General features: G+C 36.6%; 1 protein-coding gene across 1 annotated transcript in view; it reads right to left on the bottom strand.

Moving 5' to 3' along the window:
* DNAJC15 (DnaJ heat shock protein family (Hsp40) member C15) overlaps nucleotides 1–25,057 on the bottom strand; it is an 85,402-nt gene that overhangs the window by 8,027 nt on the left and 52,318 nt on the right. The window lies entirely within an intron of this gene.

Genomic DNA, 25,057 nt, shown 5'->3' with positions numbered 1-25,057 from the left:
TTTCATTCTCCCCCTGAGTACAAACCATCTATGGCTTGTGAAAACCTCAGAAAACCTCAGTAGCTTACAACAAACCAAAACATATCTAGATAGCACTGGTGTATAAACTGTCCAGACCATAACCAAGCCTTTTATTAGTATCATAACACCAACTTATACAGGAAGAAGAAAGCAGGGAAAACAGATCAACAAACACGGTGCTGTTGTAGAAAGGGCAACGCTAGAGGAAGCTATATATAGCTTTTTGCCCTTGAGGATCCTACTGACATTTCCATATCAAGATCTCAATTGCTATGCACAGTTATGGGATATATTATGGAGTGTCCTTGACTATATAGCAAGAATTACAAATGAAGTTAATGAAAGTTTCCATATGCACTTGGTTATGAAATAAATTGATTTCATGATTATCTTTGAAAATAATCTTGAATTAGGTAGTGTCAATCTTGGTAAGATGTTTGAATGTTTAGAGTTTCCAAGGTGATGCCAAGCATTTTGTATGTCTTCAACAAATATTAAAATATTAATTGAACTCAAATATAACCTGTAATTGATTGATATGCACTCTGGATATTTAAATCATAGACCATAATATGCTCATTTAGCAGCTAGAAAAAAACAGAGACACTTAAATTAAAAGATGCATTAAAGGGGCGCCTGGGTGGCTCAATGGGTTAAAGCCTCTGCCTTTGGCTCAGGTCATGATCTCAGGGTCCTGGGATCAAGCCTCACATCGGGATCTCTGCTCAGCAGGGAGCCTGCTTCCTCCTCTCTCTCGCTCCGCCTGCCTCTCTGCCTACTTGTGATCTCTGTCAAATAAATAAATAAAATCTTTTTTTAAAAAGTTGCATTAAACACTACATTTACTGATGGCAGAGTTACAGAAAAAGAACTGACAATTTAGAATATGGCTGGATTACCACTCACCGTCTGTAAGTCAGAGGCACACTGCACTTTCAATTTATGTGCATGGTAGGAACTTTGGTCAGCTCTCATTCTACCCTCATTCTGTCTTCCTAAAACTTGGAAAACTACAACTCCTATATTCTTTATAAGTAGTGTGTGATTCTAATTCGGATCTCTCAGTGAAGGGCAATCTTGCAAGATCTGGAAGGCTCAAACGATAGCAAGGCTTTCTTGATGGTCCTCTTTGTTCTTGCTGCTATCAGTGAGATCATGGTATGGCAGTGGCAGCAACCGTGCTTCTTGTGCAGCGCTAGTGGCAGTCCACAACGTAGCAGTTTCCCTGACAAAGCAGCTCTAGCATTATTTTGGGAGTCATTTTTGTAGGCCAAGTCTAGAATTTACACCTTCAAACCTTCCAACAATCTGTAAACACTAACTCATTGTATTTAACGCTCTCCTGTTTAGAACATCCAGTTTCTGGCACTGAATCTTGACTGATATAATGATATATAGCCTATATTTAATGGACACAATCTACTTTTGGATCTTTCAATCCTGCTCAGATTTCTTGGGAGAGTCATCTGAATTCCATTTACTTAGAACACTCACCCTCACATCTGATCTCTATACCACTGTACCTTCACTAAATACTGCCAGAGCTCTTCTGCCTTTGGCTACCATGAACTATTGTTTTAGACCAACCATCCCACTGACACCAACTACAAGAGCTGAAAAAACACGTTAGTAGGAAAGCACTGGAGTTCTACCAAGTCAGCCAGGTCTTGAGGGTCAAGATCTTAGAGATAAGGAAAATGCATTGCAATGAGCGCAACATTCTGCACTATTTATATCCTTCAAGAAATCAGACACAAAATAGCACATACTACACAATTCTGCTTATATGAAATGTTAGAAAAGACATTTCTAGGGGTGCCTAGGTGGCTCAGTCAGTTAAGCATCTGACTCTTGATTTCAGCTTGGGTCATGATCTCAGGAATGTGAGATTAAGACCCACATCGGCCTCTGTACTAGGTTCTGTCTCTCCCTCTCCTTCTGGGCCTCCTTCCCCATTAAAAAAAACAAAAAACAAAAAAACAAAAAAAAAAACAGAAAAAACCTCCAAATCTATCTAATCAAACCCATAGCTGCAGAACGTAGAATGGTGATTGCCTGAGTTAAGGTTAGGGACTGGCACTGAGTTTTAAAATGTTCTGTATTAATTGTGTTAGTGGTTACTTGGGTGTCTACATTTGTCAAAATCCATCAAACAGTGCATTTAAATTGATATATTTTATTGCATGTAAATTATGTCTCAATATAGTTAAGTTAAAAAACATGATTAAAAAAAAAAAGATAAAGAAAAAAAAAAAAGATAAAGAAACAATCTAAGTAACATACATAAAACATTCCACTCTGCAAGTATAGAATATGCCTTCTTTTAAAACTGCATGAGGAACATTTACTGAAGTTGACCATGTGGAAAGTTATAGAGCAAGTCTCAACAAACTCTGAAGACTAAAATCACAACAAGCAGTGCAACATGAAGTGTGTCCCATGGACTAGTGCTGGTTCACAGGTGTTAATGGACCACAACTATATAGGTTCAGATACTGAGAATAAGTGTTTAGAAAATATAGCCATTTGATATAGTAGTGCATCTCTGTAGAACCTAATAATAAAAAATAAACCTGGGTCTTTGCTCTTATATATCTTTTTATTTTGATTTTCTAATAAATTCATTTTTATTGTATTTTTTTAAAGTTGCTAGTCCAACATAGATTGGGAAAAAGGAACAAGTCCTCTATCACAGTTTGAGAAGTGCTATATGAAATATGCTAATTGACTTCAGTAGAATTAAGGTGGACAACAATAATAAACACACCTAGGGGATCCTAATGCTTGGAAATTAAGCACTATATTTGTAAATAACCCATGCACCAAGGAAAATGTAACAGAAATTAGCATTCAAGAGAATTAACAGAGTTAAAGTTTAGTTCTCTGAAAAAACTGATTAGATTCATAGCAAAGCATTTGAAATTTAAATGAAATAAACTCCAGGAAATGGGGAGCCTGGGTGGCTTAGTGGGTTAAAGCCTCTGCCTTTGGCTCAGGTCATGATCCCAGGGTCCTGGGATCGAGCCCCCGCATGGAGCTCTCTCCTCTCAGGGAGCCTGCTTCCTCCTTTCTCTCTCTCTGCCTGCCTCTCTGCCTACTTGAGATCTCTGTCTGTCAAATAAATTAAAAAAAAAAAAATCTTAAAAAAAAGAAAGAAACTCCAGGAAAAATGTAATATATCAAAACGGATACAAGAAGAAATAGAATACCAAAAGGATACTCTCTTTTTGAGAAACTGGATCTATAATCAAAATCTTCCCACAAACTAAAAGCCTGGTCAGGATGGTTTCATCAGTGAATTTTTCCAAAAACTAAAAGAAAAAAAACCTCCCCCACCCCACATTTCAACTCTTTTTATGAGGCTAGCATCTCTTTGATAACAAACCCTGAGAGAAGTATCATAAGATGAACATAAATGCAAAAACAAACAAAATATTAGCTTATCAAATCAGGCTAAATATCATGACTGAGAATCTAAGACTGGCTTCAACATTAGAAAATGAATTCATGTAATTCACCACATTAATAGAAAAAAGAATAAATATCCTATAATCATCTCAATAGATGTAGAAAACTCAATGCATATTCATAACAAAAAGTTTTAGTAAACTAGGAACAGAAGGGAAGTTCTTTTATGTAATAGAAGTCATCAAAAAATATAGCAAACATAAAAATATATATATAGCAAACATAGTAAAATGATGAGACCTTTGGCTCTGAGATCAGCAACAAGAAAAAAGATACCTACTATCATAATTTCTATTTAACATTATATTCAAGGGTCTAGCCATTTTAATAAATGCTCCCCTCCTTTCCCAATTTAAAAAAAAAATGATTAGAATGAAACTGTCATTCTTCACAAATGACACGACTGAGTATGTAGAAAATCCAAAAGGATCTAAAGACAAAAATCATAGAATTAAATGAATTTAACAAGCTGTTGGATACACAACAGCAAATATACAAACTCAATAGTTATGTCTTAGAAAAAAATGACTATACAATATAAACTTTTGAAACACCACAATCTATAGTAGCATTTAAAAAACTGACGCCTAAGGATAAATTAAACAAATTAAGTATATGACTACAACCCAGAACACGGAAAAGTCTTATTGAAACAAATTAAAGATCCCATACATAAACAGAATGATATGTCTTGCTCCTGGATTGGAAAAGTCAGTATTGTAAAGATGTCAATTCTCCTGAAATGGATCTACAGATTCATGGCAATCCCGATCATAACCCCAGAAGGTTTGTGTATGAATGTGTATGTGTGCACTTGCACATGTTCACATGCAAATCGATACGATAATTCCTACTTTATATTAAAGTGCAAAGGGCCAAACATAGTAAAAAAATCTTAAGTAGGATTTACACTACCAAAAATAAAGATTTGTTATGAAGCTACACAAATTAAAATAGTATGGTATTGGCATAAAGACACGAATTTAGCAATCAGAAGAAGAGAGAAAATACAAAAAGGTCTCCATAAGTATCAAGTTACTTGACTTATAACAAAGTAATACTGTAGATCACCAGGTGAAAGAACATTCTTTTTAGTAAATAATGCTGGACCACTTGGATATCTATATTAATATCTCACATGATATACAAAAATTGATTCTAGTTTATTATAAGTATAATTATGCAAGATAATAAAGGTTTCAGAAGTTATCTTCATGACCTTGAGACAGGCAAAAATTTCCTAGGCAAAATAAAACACACTAAGTATAAAGGAAAAATTGGATAAACTGGAATATATTAAAATTTAAAATTTCTGTACAATGAATGGATACCATTAAGAGGCAAAAGCAAGACACAGAGAGAAGATACCTACAACACAAAGACTCATGTCTAGAATACCAAAATATATGATTTTCTCAGAAGTCAATAAGAAAAGGAGATGACACAACAGAAAAAAAATGAATAAATGCAGGATAGTCTTACCATGGAATATTATATAGCAATAAAAATGAGGGAATCATTACTACTGCATTCACTGCTACATAAATGAATATCACAAAGATAATAAATGAAAGAAGACAAATACAGAAGACTGCATACTATATAATTCTACCCACAAAGTTCAGAAAACAGGCAAAGCTGATCTATGGCAATAAAAGCTAGGACAGTGATCACTTTTGGGGAGTGGGGAACGACAGGAGAGGAGAGGTTTTTTTTTTTAAAAATATTTTATTTATTTATTTGACAGAGATCCCAACTAGGCAGAGAGACAGGTGTGGGGCGGTGGGGGGTGGGGGGGGAGGCTCCCTGCTAATCAGAAAGCCCAATGCAGGGCTTGATCCCAGGACCCCGAGATCATGACCAGAGCCCAAGGCAGAAGTCCAATCCACTGAGCCACCTAGGCGCCTCATGAGGAGAGGTTTTGTCTGGTTTTCTTAATCTGGGTGATAGCTACATAAATTGGTTCACTTTGTGACAATTCATTGAGTTGTATATCTTTGATCTGTGTACCTTTATAAATATATATATTTCAATTTTTTAAAGTTTATTAAAAAATTTACTATAAGGGAACCTGGGTGGCTCAGATGGTTAAGTGTCTGCCTTTGGCTCAGGTCATGATCCCAGGGTCCTGGGATTGAGTCCTGCATCTGGCTCCCTGCTTTGCAAAGAGCCTCCTTCTCCCTCTCCCTCTGTGTCTGCTCTCCCTGCTGGTGCTTTCTCTCTCTCTGTCAAATAAATACATAAATAAAATCTTTTAAAAAAATTTACTAAGATATGTTGACTTCCTGCAGTCAATGACACTATAAATTTATACTTTCCCCAAATCACTGGGGCTCAACAAACCTATGATCAAGACCACGACGATGAGGACAGTGACTAGGCATTAGTCTACTTTTTTATATAATCTCATCCCAGGTTCCCTTCTTCCTGGAGAAGATTGAAATCATGACTGTGATTTATCATTTAAATATGTCTATTTACCTATTAGATAATAAATACCTTGAAGAGCATTCTTGCCTTAGATATTTATGTATTATCAACACAGTTCTGAGTATACAGATGGGACTTGAGATACTCTTTGTGGAGGAGTAGGAAAAGTGATCAGTCACTATTCCATTATTTTCATGCATCATGTACCAGCTTCATAGAAGTAAAACTACTCCAAAGACTCAGAAAACAAGTAAACAAGAGTATTACAAGTAGGTGCTTTAAAAAATAAATAAATTCTGCAATACATCTGAGTAAGAAATCTAACCAGCACAAGAGAAAATAAGCAAATATTCTATAAATAACAAGAATTTCAAAGCTAGGTACAATTATTAATAATTAAATGTAACTAATAATAGCTATAATTTGATGACAATAATTATATCTAATCAAGTATAATAATTGTTACTAATGTGAGTTTCATAACAAGCACACCAATCTGAGGAATAAGAAGATACAAGTTGCCTTATATCCTTGGGTCTTTCTTAGATCTTTTCATGGGTTTTTATATATTCTTTAACTTTGATGATAACTTATGAATATCTACATACCAAATCTGTAAGACAGAAGTAAAAAGTATTATCATTATCATCTACTGTCTGAAGGGTTCTTAAACGCCACCCACATTTCTTAAAAGAAAGATGGTAAAATCATGTGGAGGCAGACAGTTTGACTTCTGACATAAGGAGTTCCACTGATCTGCTCCCCACTGGAACTGGTGAAAATTATGTAAAAAACCCCAATCACTTAAAACCTCTGAAAATGGTCTTAAAAGTAAAAGTGAAGAAGAAACATCCATTCAAGAAAACCTATGAAAAATTCAGTAAGAAAGGCAGGAAACTGGTATTTGAACCAAAACAGCTTCTTCCTTCTCTCCTCCCAGCTCAGGCACTGGACTGCTGCAGCCAAAAAAACAGGGCTCCTTTTCTCCCCAGCTCCTGCACAAAGGACTTTCTTCTTGGGAGGAGGAGGCTCTCCATATTTCCCTTCCTGCTTCTAGCTGCCTGACACCGAGGCTAAGTCCTAAGGAAGTGATACAGAAGTTATACCTTAATTGTGGCTCCCTCAGAATAATGGTCTCAAGAGCCCTTTTCCTAGTCCATCAGGCATGGTAGTCTCACACAGAAGAGGCAAGCCAAGACTACTGCTCCCTGCATTGCATGCTTGGATCCAACAGTGGGGGTTTCACTTGGAGAGAAGACTGCCATAGTTTCCACCCTCTGCTCCAGAGTCCCGGCAGAGATTTTGCCTGTGAAGTACACAGGCCATAAAACAGAGAGCCCCTAATTTCTTTCCACAGGAACAGAATTCATTTGCAACATAGCATGGAGGGTGCTCACAGGGACAAAAAAACAAATGAAAGAAGATTCATGAATCTAGTTAACATATAGCATAGATTATAGGCCAGTTCACAGGACAGAACCAGGGAACAAACAGGCAGAGAGGAGCCCCTCTGGGGTCAGAACAAATATCAAACACTGACCTCAGAAACTGTTCCATCAAAGGAGCAACTATTTGATAGTATTAGTTTGTAGAGAAATTTATATCTCAGGGCATTGTTGAGAATGACTGAGTAACTGGTCAGAAATTAGGTTAGTTTACAGTTGGGTGTGATCAAGAAAAGAGAGGAAGAGTGCCCTACTAGTACCACTGTCATCCCATGGTAAATGATGGCATACCCAAAGCTATACCTCCTTGGGAAACAGTGTAAGAAGCTGAACATTTCAAGGTGGGGGTATCGATTTCATTAAAATAATACTGACAGATACTAAACAAATAAAAATAATAAGCCCTCCCTGGGGTGGACAAGTACCCAGAGCTGCTATGACACATAATATAAAATGTTCAGTTTCCAACAAAATATGCAAGGCATGCAATAAAAAAGCAAAGTATGACAGTATGAGCCATGCATATGTAATGAAAAAAGCAGCAACAGAAACTACTGTGAAAGTGATCAGATGCATTTATGGGAAAAAAAGATTCCAAAATAGTCGTTACAGATCTACAGAAGAAAATTTTTTAAAAAACCACTAGAGGTGCTGAAGAGTAGATCTGAACAGGCATAAGAAAGAATTAGTGAACTTGAAGATAGAACAATCGAGATTAAGGAAGCCAAAGATCTAAAAGAAAAAAAGTAAGAAAAAAGAACAGAGCCTTAGAAAGATGTGGGACATCATTAAATTCACAAATATACATGTAATGGGAGTACTAGAAGAAGAGGAGAGAAAGAAAATCAAAGAAAACTTTGAAGAAAAAAATAGTTAAAAACTTCCATAGTTTACTGAAAAACAAAAACCTACACATCTAATGAGGTCAACACATTCCAAGTAGGATAAATAAAAAGAAATCTAAAGACACAGTAAATCTAAAAACATAGTAAATCTAAATCATAGTAAAAATGCGGAAAGTCAAAGACAAGGAGAAAATCTATAAAGTAGTGTTAAATTGATTAAATAAAGAAGTCATTAGACTGAAGTGGCTTTAATGCTTTAGTAGCCTATATAACCAAATCAAAACCTAAGGCTGTAAATCCCTTAACATTAAGAAATTGAAACCTGAGGACAACTAATCAAAGTCAACTAGGCTTTTCTAAATAAAGCAAATGCTTAAGCTGCAGCCAATCAAATAATTTGTTTTGCTCCTGCCTCTTCTCTATAAAAACATTTCCCCTAGCCCCTGTCAGTGGAGTGGTTAACCAATTTCAGTTTGGCAATACCCAATTCAAATAGATTTTTTGCTCAAATAAACTCTTAAAAAATTTTTTTAAAGAGGGGTGCCTGCATGGCTCAGTGTGTTGAGCCTCTGCCTTTGGCTCAGGTCATGATCTCAGGGTCCTGGGATTGAACCCCACATCAGGCTCTCTGCTTGGCAGGGAGCCTGCTTCTCCCTCCCCCTCTACCTGCCTCTGCCTACTTGTGATCTCTCTCTCTCTCTCTCTGTGTCAAATAAATAAATAAAACTAAAAAAAATTTTTTTTAAAGAATTTATTTATTGGAGACACAAAGAGAGTACATAATGGGTGGGGTAGAGGGAGAGGAAGAAGCAGAGACCCCAATGAGCAGTCAGTCTGACTTAGAGCTTGATCCCAGAAGCCTGGGATCATGACCTGAGCTAAAGGCAGACACTTAACCTATTAAGCCACCCAGGCACCCCAATCACTTTTTAAAAATCTCAAAAACCATGAAAAACTAATTAATGATATTAAAAAGCTACGTAGAAAACATTCACTCAATGTAAAAGTAGTAAAAGGGATTAATAAAGAAGTAAAAAAGACATGAGATATAGAAACAAAAAGTAAATCAGATGTAAATGCAACTATGTTAATAATAATATATGTGAATGGATTAAATAATGTAATCAATCAAAAGTTATCAGATTTGATTTAAAAAACTAGACCCAACTTCATGCTATCTGCCAGAGACACACTTCAGATTAAAAGACAGACTGAAAGTCAAAGGATGCAAAAAGGATGCAAAAAGATGTATCATGAAAAAAAAAAATCAATCACAGAGAAACTAGAGTGCATATACTCAAAATAGGCTTTGAAACAAAAAATGTAAATGAGACTTTAAAAGGGACATTTAATAATGATAAAAGGGCCAATTCATTAAGATTTGGCGATTATAGGGGCACTTGGGTGGCTCAGTGGATTGAAGCCTCTGCCTTCGGCTTGGGTTGTGATTCTAGGGTCCTGGGATCAAGCTCCACATCGGGCTCTCCGCTCAGCAGGGGACCTGCTTCCCTTCCAATCTCTCTGCCTGCCTCTCTGCCTACTTGTGATCTCTGTCAAATAGATAAATAAAATCTTAAAAAAAAAAAAAAAGATTTGGCAATTATAAACATATATGCATCAAACAACAGAGCACAAAAACAGAAACTAAAAGACATAAACAGAGAAAAAAGACAATTCAACAACAAAAATTAATGCTCCACTTTCAATTAATGGACAGAAGATCAACAAGAAAACAAAAACTGCACAACATTTAAACCAACTAGATCTAACAGACATCTATATAATGTCCATTAATCTATAGAACACTTCACCAAAAAAAACCCAGAATATACATTCTTCTCAAGTGCACATGAAACATTCTCTGGGAGAGGCCATGTGCTAGGCTATTAAAGAGACCTAAATAAATTAAAAGGATAGAAATAATACATCATGTTTTCCAAACACAATGGTATAAAATTAGAAATAAAAACAAGGACATATTTAAGAAATAGATTTGTGGGAATTAAACATACTCTTGTACAATTAACAAGTCAAAAAAGAAATCAAAAGGAAAATCAGAAAGTATTTTAAGATAAATGATAATGAAGACACAATATATTAAAACCCATGGTGTACAATGAAACCAGTGTCTACAACATGGCAATTACAGCTGTAAGTGCCCACGTTAACAGAGAGATCTTAAATCAATGACCTAACTTCAACCTTAAAACACTAAAAAAGAATAAACCTAAGGCAAGTAAAAGGAAGGAAAGAGGTAAAGTTAAAATGGAAATAAAAGAGATAACAAAAGAAAAAAAAGAGAGAGAGAGAGAAATTAACAATCCCCAAAGCTGATTCTTTGGAAAGAATCCTTTAACTTGTTGATCAGCAATACAAACCTTAAGCTTGTTTGGCCAAGAAAAACACCACAGTCAAATTACTAGAATTAGAAACCAATGCTACTATCAACCTTAAAGAAATAAAAAAGACTATGAAAGAATACTAAGAACAACTGCATTTCAACAAATTAGGCAATTTAGATAAAGTGAAGAAATTCCTTGGAAGATACAAATTACTGAAACTTAACTCAATAAGGAACAGACAATTGAAGAGAGCTTTGACAACTTCAGAGACTGAATCAGTAATCAAAAAACTTCGCATAAAGCAAAGGCTGAGCCTAGGTGGTTTACAGAAGAGGAGGAAACACTTCCTAACTCATTTTATAAGGTCCACATTATCTTGACACTAAAACCACAGACATCTCAATAAAACTACAGACAAATATTTCTTGAGTATGGATTTAAAAAAAACCTCAACAAAATACAAGCAAACTGAATCTAGCCACATTTTAAAAAATTATACACCAGACCAACTGAAATTCATCCCAGGGATGTGAGGTTGGCTTAACAACCAAAAATCAATTAATGTGATCCATTACATCTACAGAGTAAAAAACAAAAGTAGAAGGGACCTTCCTAACCTGATAAAGGGCATCCATAAAAAACCCCCAGTTATATCATACTAATGCGGTAAAGACTGGATGCTTTTCCCTAATATCAGAAACAAGATAAGACTATCTGTTCTTACAACTTTTCAATATTGTACTGGAGACTCCTCAGGGCAATTAGGTAAGAAAAAGAAATAAAGGGATCCACACAGGAAAGGAAGAAGTAAAACTACCTCTATTCACAGGTGACACGATAGTCTCCTGAAACCACTAAAAAAGCACTGGAACTAATAAACAAGTTCAGCAAGGTTGCGGGTAGTAAGACCAATATTTAAAAATCAGTGATATTCCTATACATTTTCAATGAATAATATAAAAATGAAATTAAGAAAATAATTCTTTTCATACTAGCATCAAAGAGAATAATACACTTAGGAATAAATTTATAAAGTGCAAAACTTATACACTTAGAACTATAAAATTAGTGTTGAAAGAAATGAAATTATCTAAATGAATGGGAAAAATCCCATGTCCATGAATCAATGGCCTAACATGTTAAGATGCATTATTCCCTAAACTGACTTACAGATTCAACACAATCTCTATCAGAATCCAGCTTACTTCTTTGCAAAAATTGACAACCTGATTCTAAAATTCATATGGAATTCCAGGGGACCCAGAATAGCTGAAACAATCCTAAAAAGAAGAATACAGTCAGAGGACTTGTACTGCACAAAATTAAAACTTATTACAAAGATTCCCTAGAGAATTCTACCAAACACTCAAAGAAGAAATAATACCTATTCTTCTGAAGCTGTTTCAAAAAAAAAGAAACAGAAGGAAAACTTCCAGACTCTTTAATTACTCTGATACCCAAACCAGACAAAGAACCCACCAAAAGGAGAATTTCAGACCAATATCCCTGATGAATATGGATGGGAAGATTCTCAACAAGATCCTAGCTAATAGGATACAACAGTACATTAAAAAGATTATCCACCATGACTAGGTGGTACTTATCTAAGGGATGTAAGTGTGGTTCAACATTTGCAAATCAATCAATGTGACAGAACAAATCAATAAGAGAAGAGAGAAGAACCACATGGTCCTCCCAATTGATGCAGAAAAAGCATTTGACAAGATACAGCATCTGGTCCTGATTAAAACGATTCGAAGTATAGGGATAGAAGGAACATTCCTCAACTTCATAAAATCTATCAATGAAAAACCCACAGAGAATATCATCCTCAATGGGGAAAAGCTGACAGCCTTCCCTTTGAGATCAGGAACACAAGGATGCCCACTATCGCCACTCTTGTTCAATATAGTACTAGAAGACCTCGTAACAGCAATTAGACAACAAAAAGAAATAAAAAGTATTCAAATTGGCAATGAAGTCAAACTCTCTCTCTTCACAGATGAGATGATACTTTGTATGGGAAACCCAAAAGACTCCATCCCCAAACTACTAGAACTCATAGAGCAATTCAGTAAAGTGGCAGGATACAAAGTCAATGTACAGAAATCAGTTGCTTTCTTATAGACTAATAATGAAAATACAGAAAGGGAAATCAGAGAATCAATTCCATTCACTATAGCACCAAGAACCGTAAGATACCTGGGAATAAACCCAATCAAAGAGGTAAAGGATCTGTACTCAAGTAATTACAGAACACTTATGAAAGAAATTGAAGAAGACACAAAAAGATGGAAGACCATTCCATGTTCATGGATTGGAAGAATAAACATTGTTAAAATGTCTATACTGCCTAGAGCTATTTATACTTTCAATGCCATCCCGATCAAAATTCCACTAGCATTTTTCAAAGAGCTGGAACAAACAATCCTAAAATGTGTATGGAACTAGAAGAGACCCCAAATTTCTAAGGAAATGCTGAAAAAGAAAAACAAAACTGGGGGCATCACATTGCCTGATTTCAAGCTTTGCTACGAAGCTGTGATCACCAAGACAGCATGGTACTAGCATAAAAACAGACACAGAGACCAGTGGAACAGAGTAGAGAGCCCAGATATGGACCCTCAACTCTATGGTCAAATAATCTTTGGCAAAGCAGGAAAAAATATACAGGGGAAAAAAACAGTCTCTTCAATAAATGGTGCTGGGAAAATTGGACAGCAATGTGTAGAAGAATGAAACTCGACCATTCTCTTACACCATACACAAAGATAAACTCGAAATGGATAAAATACCTCAACGTGAGGCAGGAATCTATCAAAATCCTAAGGAGGACATAGGTAGTAACCTCTTCGACATTAGCCACAGCAATTTTTTTCATATATGTCTCCAAAGGCAAAGGAAACAAAAGTGAAAATGAACTTTTGGGACTTCATCAAGATCAAAAGCTCCTGCACAGCAAAGGAAACAGTCAACAAAACGAAAAGGCAACCCACGGAATAGAAGATATTCGCAAATGACACTACAGACAAAGGGCTAATATCTAAGATCTATAAAGAACTCCTCAAATTCAACACACACAAAACGGATAATCACGTCAAAAAATGGGTAGAAGACTGTGAACGGACACTTCTCCAAAGAAGACATACAAATGGCTAATAGATCAAAAAATGTTCATCATCATTAGCCATCAGAGAGTTTCAAATCAAAACCACATTGAGATACTACCTTACAGCAGTTAGAATGGCCAAAATCAACAAGACAGTAAACAACAAGTGTTGGAGAGGATGTGGAGAAAGGGGAAACCTCTTACACTATTGGTGGGAATGCAAGTTGGTGCAGCCAATTTGGAGAACAGTGTGGAGATTCCTTAAGAAATTAAAAATAGAGCTTCCCTATGACCCTGCAATTGCACTACTGGGTATTTACCCCCAAAATACAGATGTAGTGAAAAGAAGGGCCATCTGTACCCCAATGTTCATAGTAGCAATGGCCACAGTTGCCAAACTGTAGAAAGAACCAAGATGCCCTTCAATGGATGAATAGATAAAGAAGATATGGTCCATACATACATTGGAGTATTATGCCTCCATGAGAAAGGATGAATACCTAACTTTTGTATCAACATGGATGGGACTGGAGGAGATTATGCCGAGTGAAATAAGTCAAGCAGAGAGAATCAATTATATGGTTTCACTTACTTTTGGAGCATAAGGAATAACACGGAGTACGTTGGAAGATGAAGAGAAGTGGGTTGGGGAAATTGCGGGGGAGATGAACCATGACAGACTGTGGACTCTGAGAAACAAACTGGGGGTTTTGGAGGGGAGGGGAGTGGGGGGTTGGGTGAGCTTGGTGGTGGGTATTATGGAGGGCACGTACTGCCTGGAACACTGGGTGTGGTGCATAAACAATGAATTCTGGAACACTGAAAAGAAATAAAATTTAAAAAAGAGAGAGAGAGAAAAAAAAAGCAAAAGTCACCAAAGATAGTGTGGTACTGGTAGAAGGACAAACATGCAGGTAAGTGAAATAGAACTGGGAATTAGGAGAAGGGAGAAGGGGAGGGGATAGGGAAAGGAGGCTTTGGCTAAAGGATATGGGGTTTCTTTGTGAGGTAATGAAAATAGTCTAATCAACAGTGGTGACGGCTGCACATATCTGTAAATATATCAGAAACGTCTGAACTGTACACCTTAAAGGATGAATCACATGGTACATGAATTATATATCAACATAGAGGTTTAAAAAAACAATCATGTAGAGACAGGAGAATTTGAAGAAAACTTTGAATCTTGATTCAGTTTATCAGGCATCGAGAATCACTGAAACATAGAGTTGGAAGAGTCTTAAAGGGTTCTACACCTCATTACCCAATAAATGAACACTTCCTATGATATCCCTAACAAACTGTCCTCCAGCAGTTCTCAATCTCAAGTTCACTTCACTGCTCTGTCTGAACATCTCTTCTTCCACTGCTGTGGCTGCAGTGCCTAGAACAGGGCCTGGCTCCCAGAAGGTACTCCATAATAACTAGCTGACTGATATCTTTTGAAGGGGAACTAATATAACTCCAACTATAAGAACAGTCTTCCACATCGAGGTCCAATATTCACACTGCTCATGGTCTCGTCTCAGTAAACATACTTCTGTCCTCACAAAGGCATAGAAGAGAGACTCCACACATATGTGCAACATTTTAAATATTAGATGTTACAAAGAAGCCCTCCAAGATTCTCATTATAGTGAGGTTTCTTGTTCTTTACTGCTTTGGCCAAAAACCTAAGCCATTCTTCCTTACTTTTTTCTTATCCCCAATCCATCAACTTCGTTGGTTTCACTTTCTTTTTACCTTTTTTTTTTTTTTAAGATTTTATTTATTTATTTGACAGAGAGAAATCACAAGTAGGCAGAGAGGCAGGCAGAGAGAGGGGGAAGCAGGGTCCCTGATGAGCAGAGAGCCTGATGCGGGGCTTGATCCCAGGACCCCGAGACCATGACCTGAGCCGAAGGCAGAGGCTTAACCCACTGAGCCACCCAGGTGCCCCTCGCTGGCTTCACTTTCAAACTGTATCATCAAGTAGACCGTTCTTTACCTCTTTCATCACAAAAATCCTAGTCTAAACCTGTATCATTCTTTCTTGGGTTACAGTATTCTCTACTAACTTCCTTGCTTCTACTCTGGACTCCCCTATTTTTTCTATACCTAAGTAGTCTAATTATTATAAATCAAGTAACATCATGCCTGTCACACTTAAAAATAAAAGCCAAAATTCTTAGTATAGCTTGCAAGCTACTCCATCATTTAACCCTGGATATCCTATCTAATCATACGTCCTGTCATTCCTTCCTTTGCTCATTATACTCTGGGCAATCTCCTTACAATTCATAACATACAGTATGCTCTTTGTATTTGATGTTCTTTCTGCTAAAATACTCTTTCTTAAGATTTTTGTATAACTTACTCTCTCAGGTCTCTACTCAAATATTATCTCCTTACAGAGAATTTCTAAGATGCTCTAAGTAATACTGCAGTTACAAGAGGCAGGTGCCTCTCTCTAGCTGCCAATCTCTATTCTCCCTACTTCATTTTTCTTAAAAGCATGTACCATCATGGGACATTTTCTATATTAGTCTTTTTTGCATAACAAACTATCCCAAGACTTAGTGGTTAAAAACAGTGGTTTTTTTATTCTCACTATTCAATGGATTAAGCTGGGTGGTTCTTCTGGGTTGGGTCAGGTCTGCTATAACTGGATGGTTATAACGTGGATAGGATACCCCGGGCAAAATGATGGACTGGGACCTTGACTGCACAGCTAGGCCACTCTCACTTGCCTTTCATCCTTCAGGAGCTGAGCTTGGTTTTCTCTGTATGGTGGTCTCCAGTTTCTAAGAGGGTAACGGCTGAAGCTGCAATACTTCTTGAGCTCTACTATATCCTATTGGTCAAATCAAGTCACAAGGCTAGCCTAAATATAAAGGGTAAGGAAACAGACCATCTCTTCATGTGAGGTGCTGTAAAGAATTTGTAGACAATTTTAACCTAACAAATTATCTATCTACTGTCTCTCCCAGTGGAATATAAGATCTGTGAAGGCAAGACTGGCTCTCTTTTCAGTGTCTAGTATATGTCTGGCTTGTACTATATACTCAATAAATGTGTGCTGAATGAATGAATGACCATTCACATGACATTGCTTTCGGCCCTTCACCATCTGTTTGCTTTCCTTTGAATACTACTTAGTTTGTCAGGATCCTTCAAAATTTGGGATCTAGAAAGGGACACAAAATTTTACATAAGGTCTAACTACCCAAGCTCTGTACAGCAGGAAAATAAGTATCAGGTAAATGAATGAGTGAATGAATGACAAGCACAGAAGGCTACAGTAACATTCAGTCTCATAATACTGATACCCTGTGTCCTTTAAGGCAGCTTAAGAATGCACTGACATATTTTAGTGACTTTTACACTGCTGAGTCTTATAGGCTTTGAGACCAAATATACCCCCATGGCTCCTTTACATCTGAAACATTGCCAAGTCTCTGTCCTGTATTTACACAATTGATTTAGGGGACCTAAAAGAACATTACCTTTATCCCTGTTGAATTTAAATTTAATCTCTTCTAAATCATTGATCTCTCTAGTTGATCATTTCCACTGACATAAAAACCTGCTTAAAACTGTTCAACAAGCTTCCAAAAAGCATATTTTACAAGTAAAAAACAAAGAAAACAAAAGAAATTTTTTCCCTTAATGCCACATCCCTACTTTGCAGCTACCATTCCATTTCTGTCCTCATCTTCCTTACAATACTTCTAAAGAAAGCTGTTTATATAAGCTAACTCAACTTCCTCATCTTCCTTTCACTTTTCAACCCCCCACCAATTAAATTGTTTTATAAGGTCATCAAAGTCTTCCAACGTTGCAAAAATACTATGGATCCCCTTCTCTGTCTTCATCTTAATGATTCTCACAGTAATATTCAGCAAAGCCAATCACTGGTTTCTTAAAATATATTCCTCTTTTAGCTTCTATGGCACCATTCTCTTCACTCTACTCATTTTTTTAAGTATATCTATGAAGTCCCTGAAGAAAAAGACACTCCAATCTTTTAAAATTTTGAATGTGCCAAAAGTAGTAAAGAAAATGGGGCACCTCGGTGGCTCAGTGGGTTAAAGCCTCTGCCTTCAGCTCAGGTCATGGTCCCGGGGTCCTGGGATCAAGCCCTACATCGGGCTCTCTGCTTTCTCTTCTCTTTCTGCCTCTCTGCCTACTTGTGATCTCTGCCTGTCATATAAATAAATAAAATCTTAAAAAAAAAAAAGGTAGTAAGGAAGAAGGAACATAAAAGAGGTGAGTCAGATAGAAAACAAACAGTATTGCATGGAGCATGGGTGTGGTGCAAAAAACAATGAATTTTGGAACACTGAAAAGAAATAAAATGAAAAAAAAAAAAAGAAAACAAATAAGGAACACGGTATAAATATATTCAAACGTCACTAAGTACATTAAATGTAAAAGAACTAAAACTTGTATTAAAAGTCAAAAATTGGGGGCACCTGGGTGGCTCAGTGGGTTAAGCCGCTGCCTTCGGCTCAGATCATGATCTCAGAGTCCTGGGATCGAGTCCCACATCGGGCTCTCTGCTCAGCAGGAAGCCTGCTTCCCTCTCTCTCTCTCTCTCTGCCTGCCTCTCCATCTACTTGTGATTTCTCTCTGTCAAATAAATAAATAAATAAAATCTTAAAAAAAAAAAAAAAAAAAAAAAGTCAAAAATTGTGAAACCTCATTAAAAAAAGTCAAGCCCAGGGCTGCCTAGATGGCTGATTCAGTTGAGTGACTCATTGTTGGTTTTGGCTCAGGTCACTATCTCATTGGTCATGGGACTGAGCCACATGTTGGGCTGGGCTACATGCTCAGGAAAGAGTCTGCTTGGGGATTCTCTCCCTCTGTCCCTCCTCTAACTCAAATGGGTGTGTACACATGGCTTTTTCTCTTTCAAATAAATAAGTCTTAAAAAAAATTAAAACCCAACTGCATGGTTGGGTTGAAGTTGGTCAATCCACAAGGAAAATATAATAATCTAAATTATCTGTCCCCAAATCATACAATCATATCACCACAATAAGTAAAGCAAAACAAACAAAACTTAAATGGAGAAATAGAGAAACAAACAGCCATAGCAGGTAAATAAGAAATCAGCAAAGATAGGAGTGAGTTCAAGATGGTGGAGTAGATCTTAATTGTGCTGGTCCAAGGTATTCAACTAGAAGGCTTTCATATCATTCTGAACACGTGCAGACTCAACCGGAAACAGAAGAAAAGAATAGCTTCAAATCTATGAGTAGAAAAGTGATGACTTTTTGTAAGGTAGGAGGTGCAGAGAAATGAATCCGAGGTGATAAATGAAAAGACAGACCTGGTGGGGGGAGCCTCCGTTAGCCGGCTCCTGGCAAGCGGTGGAGCAGCAGAGCATAAAATCAGAACTTTTAGAAGTCTGCTCTGGTGAGGGATTTCACTCAGGTTGGCTAAGTGGGGGCCGAAACCTAGCTGGGACAATGACTCAAGACCCTTGGGTCGCAGGAAGATTGGGTGCCTGAGTGCAGCAGAACTCCCAGGCATCAGAACAGGGAAGCTAGCTGCAAAGAGCGAGCCCAGCAATGAGCTCTCAGCTCCGGGTTGCCATAAACTCCAAACTGCAGCACAGTTAAGCAACTGCTCCTGAGCAGGGGCCCAATAAGCAGGAGAACCAGCAAGATCACCCCCAATTTCCTCCCCTAGGAGTCTGCAGGGTTTGGAGATTTCAAATGGGCTGTGTGCTAGAGATAGAAACACAGTGACCTGGTGAACATGGAGTGTGGCCACGAGCTTTCAGCTCCGGGCAGAGATTGGGAGGCCGCCATTTTCATTCTCATCCTCTAAAGCTGCACAGAAAGCCTTCAAAAGCCAAACAGAGGAAATAGGAGCAATTCTGCCTGAGGCAAAAACACTTGAGAATCACTGCAATAGGCCCCTCCCCCAGAAGATCAGCAGGAACATACAGCCAAGCAAGTTTACAGATCAATGAGAACTGCAGAACTCCAGCACGAAGGGAATACAGCACATAGAATTCATGGCTTTTTCCCCATGGTTATTTAATCCATTAAGTTCAAGTTAAAAAAAAAGTATTTTTTCTTTCCCTTTTCAACGAATTTCTTATCAACTCCTTTCTTAAATCTTTTTCAATCTTCATTTTTACAGTTACACTGTATCCCTTTCATTGTATTTAATCTTATTTTTGTGTATATATATAAGTTTTTCTTTCTTTAAAATTTTGGGATGCAGTTTCTTCTAACAGACCAAAATACATCCAAAATCTAGTGTATGGCATTGTTCTATTCACCTGTCTGACCATATTCCCTTTTTTTGTTGTTTTGTGATTTTTTTTCTTTTCTTTGTCTTCTTCCTTTTTGTTTTGTTTTGTTTTTGTTTTTTTGTTTTGTTAAAGTCTTTTAAAATTTTCATCTTTAGGGATGCCTGGGTGGCTCAGTTGGTTAAGTGCCAGAGTCCTGGGATCAAGTTCTGCATCAGGCTCCCTGCTGTGCTGAAGCAGGAACCTACTTCTCCTTCTGCCTGCTATTCAATCTCTCTTTGACAAATAAACAATAAAATCTTTTTTTAAAAAAAAAGTATCTTTACAGTTACATTCTATCCTTTTAATAGTAATTAATCTTATTTTTTAATATACATTTTTCTTTACAATTTTGAGATGTAGTTTCTTCTAACAAACTGACCAAAATACCCTCAGAAGATAGTGTATTATTCTGTTTTGTTCACCTGTATGTTTATATCCCTTCCCTTTTAAAGGTTTTTTTTTTCTCTTTTTGTTTTCCTTGCTTTTAATTTCCACTTTTATAGAGACATTCTAACCTTTCCTTGTATTTAATTTTATTTTTGTACACAGATAAATTTTTCTTTCTTTACAATTATGGGATCTCATTTTCTAAAAAGCAGACCAAACTATACACAGAATCCAGTTACTGCTCTATTCTGCTCACCTGTCTGATTATATTCTCTTTATCTCTTTTTTTCTCCTCCCCCAACTCTGGTTTCAGGTTGATTCTGATTTGTTTAGTGTCTCTTTCTCTGGGGTTGTTTTTACCATTTTAGTATTTTGTTCTTTCATTCATCTATTCTTCTCTGGAAAGAATGACAAGATGGAAAAACTCACCTCAAGAAAGAGAACAAGAGGAAGTACTGACTGCCAGGGACCTAATCAGTATGGATATAAGTAGGATGCTGGAACTAGATTTCAAATAATGATTATAAAGATACTAGCTGGGCTTGAAAAAAAGCATAGAAGATACTAGAGAATCCCTTTCTGGAGAAATAAAAGAACTAAAATCTAACCATATTGAAATCAAAACAGCTATTAATGAGATGCAATAAATAATGGAGGCTCTAACTGCTAGAATAAATGAGGCAGAAGAGGGATTTCAGATACACAAGACCAAATGATGGAGAATAAGGAAGCTGAGAAAAAGAGTAATAAGCAACGAGTGGATCATGAGGGGAGAATTCAAAAGATAAAAGAAACAATATTAGAATAATTGGGACCTCAGAAGAAAAGAAAAGGGGGGGGGGCAGAAAATATATTGGAGCAGATTGTGACAGAGAATGTTCCTAATCTGGGGAAGGAAACAGGAATCAAAATCCAGGAGGCACAGAGAAATCCCCCCTCAACATCAATGAAAATAGGTCAACACCGCAACATCTAATAGTAAAACTTACAAATCTGAAACAAAGAGAAAATCCTAAAAGTAGCTCAGGACAAGAGTTCTATAATCTACAATAGCAGAAACATTAGATTGGCAGCAGACCTACCCACAGAGACCTGGCAGGCCAGAAAGGGCCAGCATGATATATTCAGGGTGCTAAATGAGAAAAATATGGAGTCAAGGATACTTTATCCAGCTAGGATGTTATTCAAAATAGGAGTGATAAAAACCTTCCAGGACACACAGAAACTAAAAGAATTTGTGATCACTAAACCAGCCCTGCAAGAAATAGTCAAAGGGATCCTCTAAGCAGAAAGAGCCCCAAAGTAGCATAGACCAGAAAGAAACAGAGACCATATACAGTTAACAATCACTTTTCATGTAATACAATGGCACTAAATTCCTTTCTCTCAATGATTACTCTCAATGTAAATGGGATAAATGCCCTAATCAAAAGACACAGGGTATCAGACTGGATAAAAAAGCAAGATCCATCAATATGTTATCTGCAAGAAACTCATTTTAGGTCACCAAGACACCCCCATATTTAAAGTGAAGGGGTTGAAAACCATTTATCATGCTAATTGACATCAAAAGATATCTGGGGTAGCAATCCTTATATCAGACAAATTAGATTTTAAACCAATGACTGTAGTAAGAAGGAGGCAGGGAGGACACTCTATCATAATTAAAGGGTCTACCCAATAAGAAGATCTAACAATTTTAAATATTTATGCCCCTAACATGGGAGCAGCCAATTACATAAGCCAATTAATAACAAAATCAAAGAATACACTGATAATAATACAATAATAGTAGAGGACTTTAACAGCCTCCTCACTGACATGGACGGATCATCTAAGCGGAAAGTCAACAAGGAAATAAGGGCTTTGAACGACACACTGGACCAGACGGATATCACAGATATATTCGGAATATTCCATCCTAAAGCAACAGAATACACATTCTCCTCAAGTGCACATGGAACATTTTCCAGAATAGATCACATAATGGGTCACAAATCAGGTCTCAACTGGTACCAAAAGATTAGGATTACTTTGCTAAGGCTCTCTATATCAATGAGAATGAACACATTACTGCTCCACATTACAATATAGATGATTCTCACAAGGATAAATATTGACTGAAAGCAGCCAGATGCAAATGACTACACACATTCAAAAGAGGCACAACTAACTTATGATATTATAAATCAAGACAATGTTCGTTCTAGGGAAGAAGCAGACTGGGAGGGCTCATGAAGGGGATTCAGAGGGTGATGATGTCCTAGTTCTTGACCTGGAGGCTGGTTATACAGGTGTTTGTTAAAATTTACGTAGATATATACTTAATGATTTGTCCACTTTTCTGACTATATACATCAATATGAAGTATATTTAAAAATAAAAAGAAGTAAGGAAAGATTGAGGAGAAAAGTGATTTCTTAAAAAGTAAATTAAATTACATCACTCTACTGCTTAAAAGCTAACGGAAACTTCCCACTGACTTTAGAATCAAGTTCAAGTATTACACAGCACATATGTGTGTTTCATTATCAGAAAGCATACCTGTAGTTTTCAAAATGTGAACACCACCTCATTTCAGGATATCTCTCCCCTTACATATTATATCTCTAGCAAGCTAGTTTTCTTTCAAGTCCTTAAGCTCATTATTTTCTTTCTTCCCTTAGAAAGAAAAGACATGATCACCATGATCATGATCACTAGCATATGCTAGTTCCCCGACATTTCAACCATTCTTCACAGAGATAGCTTCTTTCTATCCTTTAAGTCTCTCTTCACAGAGGTCTTCCCAGTAACTTTATGTTAAGCTGCCTCTTTCTCATATTCTATATCTCTGCCTGCTGCATCCTTTACTACAATGTGAAATAGGTTTACTTGTTTTTTGTCTGTCCCTCCATTAGCATACAGGCTCTATGAAGACAAGGATGTAGTTGTCCTGTTTTACAGTTAAAGCCCTAAGATTTACCACAGTATCTGGCACATTAGAGAAGTTGAGTAAATACTTTCTGAATGAATGAAAGAATAATTACAGGTTGTTTAACATCAGTGTAATAAATCTTTAAAATTTTTCATATGATCATTATGTATTATTATCAATCTCAATTCTATTTTACCTGTACGTTTTTTTTTGTATACCATCTTTTTATTCACTTGCTTAATCATTCATTCATGAAAAATATTAAAAGTTTAAGTGTCAGCAATAGACATTATAAAAATGAATAAGCCATGTTCTTTACCTTTTAAAGATCACACCATTTATCAAAGAAAATGAATATGGATAAAACAAAACTATACTTTTACCAAAACAGTTATTAAATACAAAATGATAAGTCTAATTAAAATGTTAAAATAAGGGGAAGAAAAGATGAGACCTTTGAAAGAAGTTAATAGTCTAGTTACAGCTATCAAAAAAAGGAAACCAAGCTAATTAGGCATGACTTTTTCTTAGTGAATTCATTTTGACTCTTGGTGATCATGTCTTTCTTTTTGTAAATGTTTACAATACACCTTTTAAATGTACTATATCATAATAAATCGTAATATATTACCAGGACTTTCTGTCAAATTTAGCTTCTTCTACAATGAGAGTAATTAGTGAAAATCCCTTCACTTTGATTTGTTTTTAATCCCAATATTTAATTTTTTTTAAAAAAGATTTTATTTATTTGACAGAGAGAGATCACAAGTAGGCAGAGAAGCAGGCAGAGACAGAGAGAGAGGGAAGCAGGCTCCCTGCCGAGCAGAGAGCCCGATGCGGGACTCGATCCCAAGACCCTGAGATCATGACCTGAGCCAAAGGCAGCGGCTTAACCCACTGAGCCACCCAGGCGCCCCCAATATTTAATTTTTATTTAAATCCTATTTTTTAAAGATTTTATTTATTTATTTGAGAGCACATGAGAGAGAAGAGAGAACACAAGCAGCGGAGAGGGAGAAACAGATTCTCCGCTGAGCAGGGAGCCCAAAGTGAAACTCAATCCCAGGACCCTTAACCGACTGAGCCATCCAGGCGCCCTATTTAAATATTATTAAAGAAGAGTGACAGTACTGTATGTTCATTGAAAGGGGGCATAAATGAAAAAGGAATGAGAATATCTGCTATAGGCAGGCAGATTTCAGTTAAATATAAGGAAGAACTTTCCAGTACTTAGAGCTGCCTACCTATAGGCTTCCTAAGCAGGAAGCTCTCCAACACTAAAAATCTTTAAGGATAACTAATCAGACATTGTCCCCATGATATAGCAGAAACTTGACTAAGTCTTGACTTAGTAGGCAGCATTGTTCAGATCAGTGTCTCTCAAACTATGGTGAAGACGCACTTGTAAAGAAATTTCCATTCTGTGGTAAATTTGTAATTACAAATTACAAAGGTATCACACATTTGGATGTTACTACAATGTCAAACGGCCATAAGGGTTTCTTTTGACTTCCGTTCTTAACTCGTTGCATACCTGTAACAAATAGGCCCATGTGAACAAGCAAACTATACTTTTGAGTAGCACTGAATTAGAGAGTTTGTAAGAGATCACTGAGGTTCTACAGCTTTTCAAAATTTACCTAGTCTGTCTTCCTTTATATTAAGTATAATATGAACTGCTTATTTCCTAATAATTAACCTCTCTCTTCAGCAATTTTAAAAAAGCATAACCTAAAAGATATTAACCTGAAAGCATTAGATCAACTGAGATTTTATCTCACTAAACTGAATAGCAAAATATACT

Source organism: Mustela erminea, chromosome 15, assembly GCF_009829155.1.
Source record: "Mustela erminea isolate mMusErm1 chromosome 15, mMusErm1.Pri, whole genome shotgun sequence".
In the NCBI taxonomy this organism is placed as follows: Eukaryota; Metazoa; Chordata; class Mammalia; order Carnivora; family Mustelidae; genus Mustela; species Mustela erminea.
This window is presented reverse-complemented; position numbering and strand designations above follow the sequence as displayed.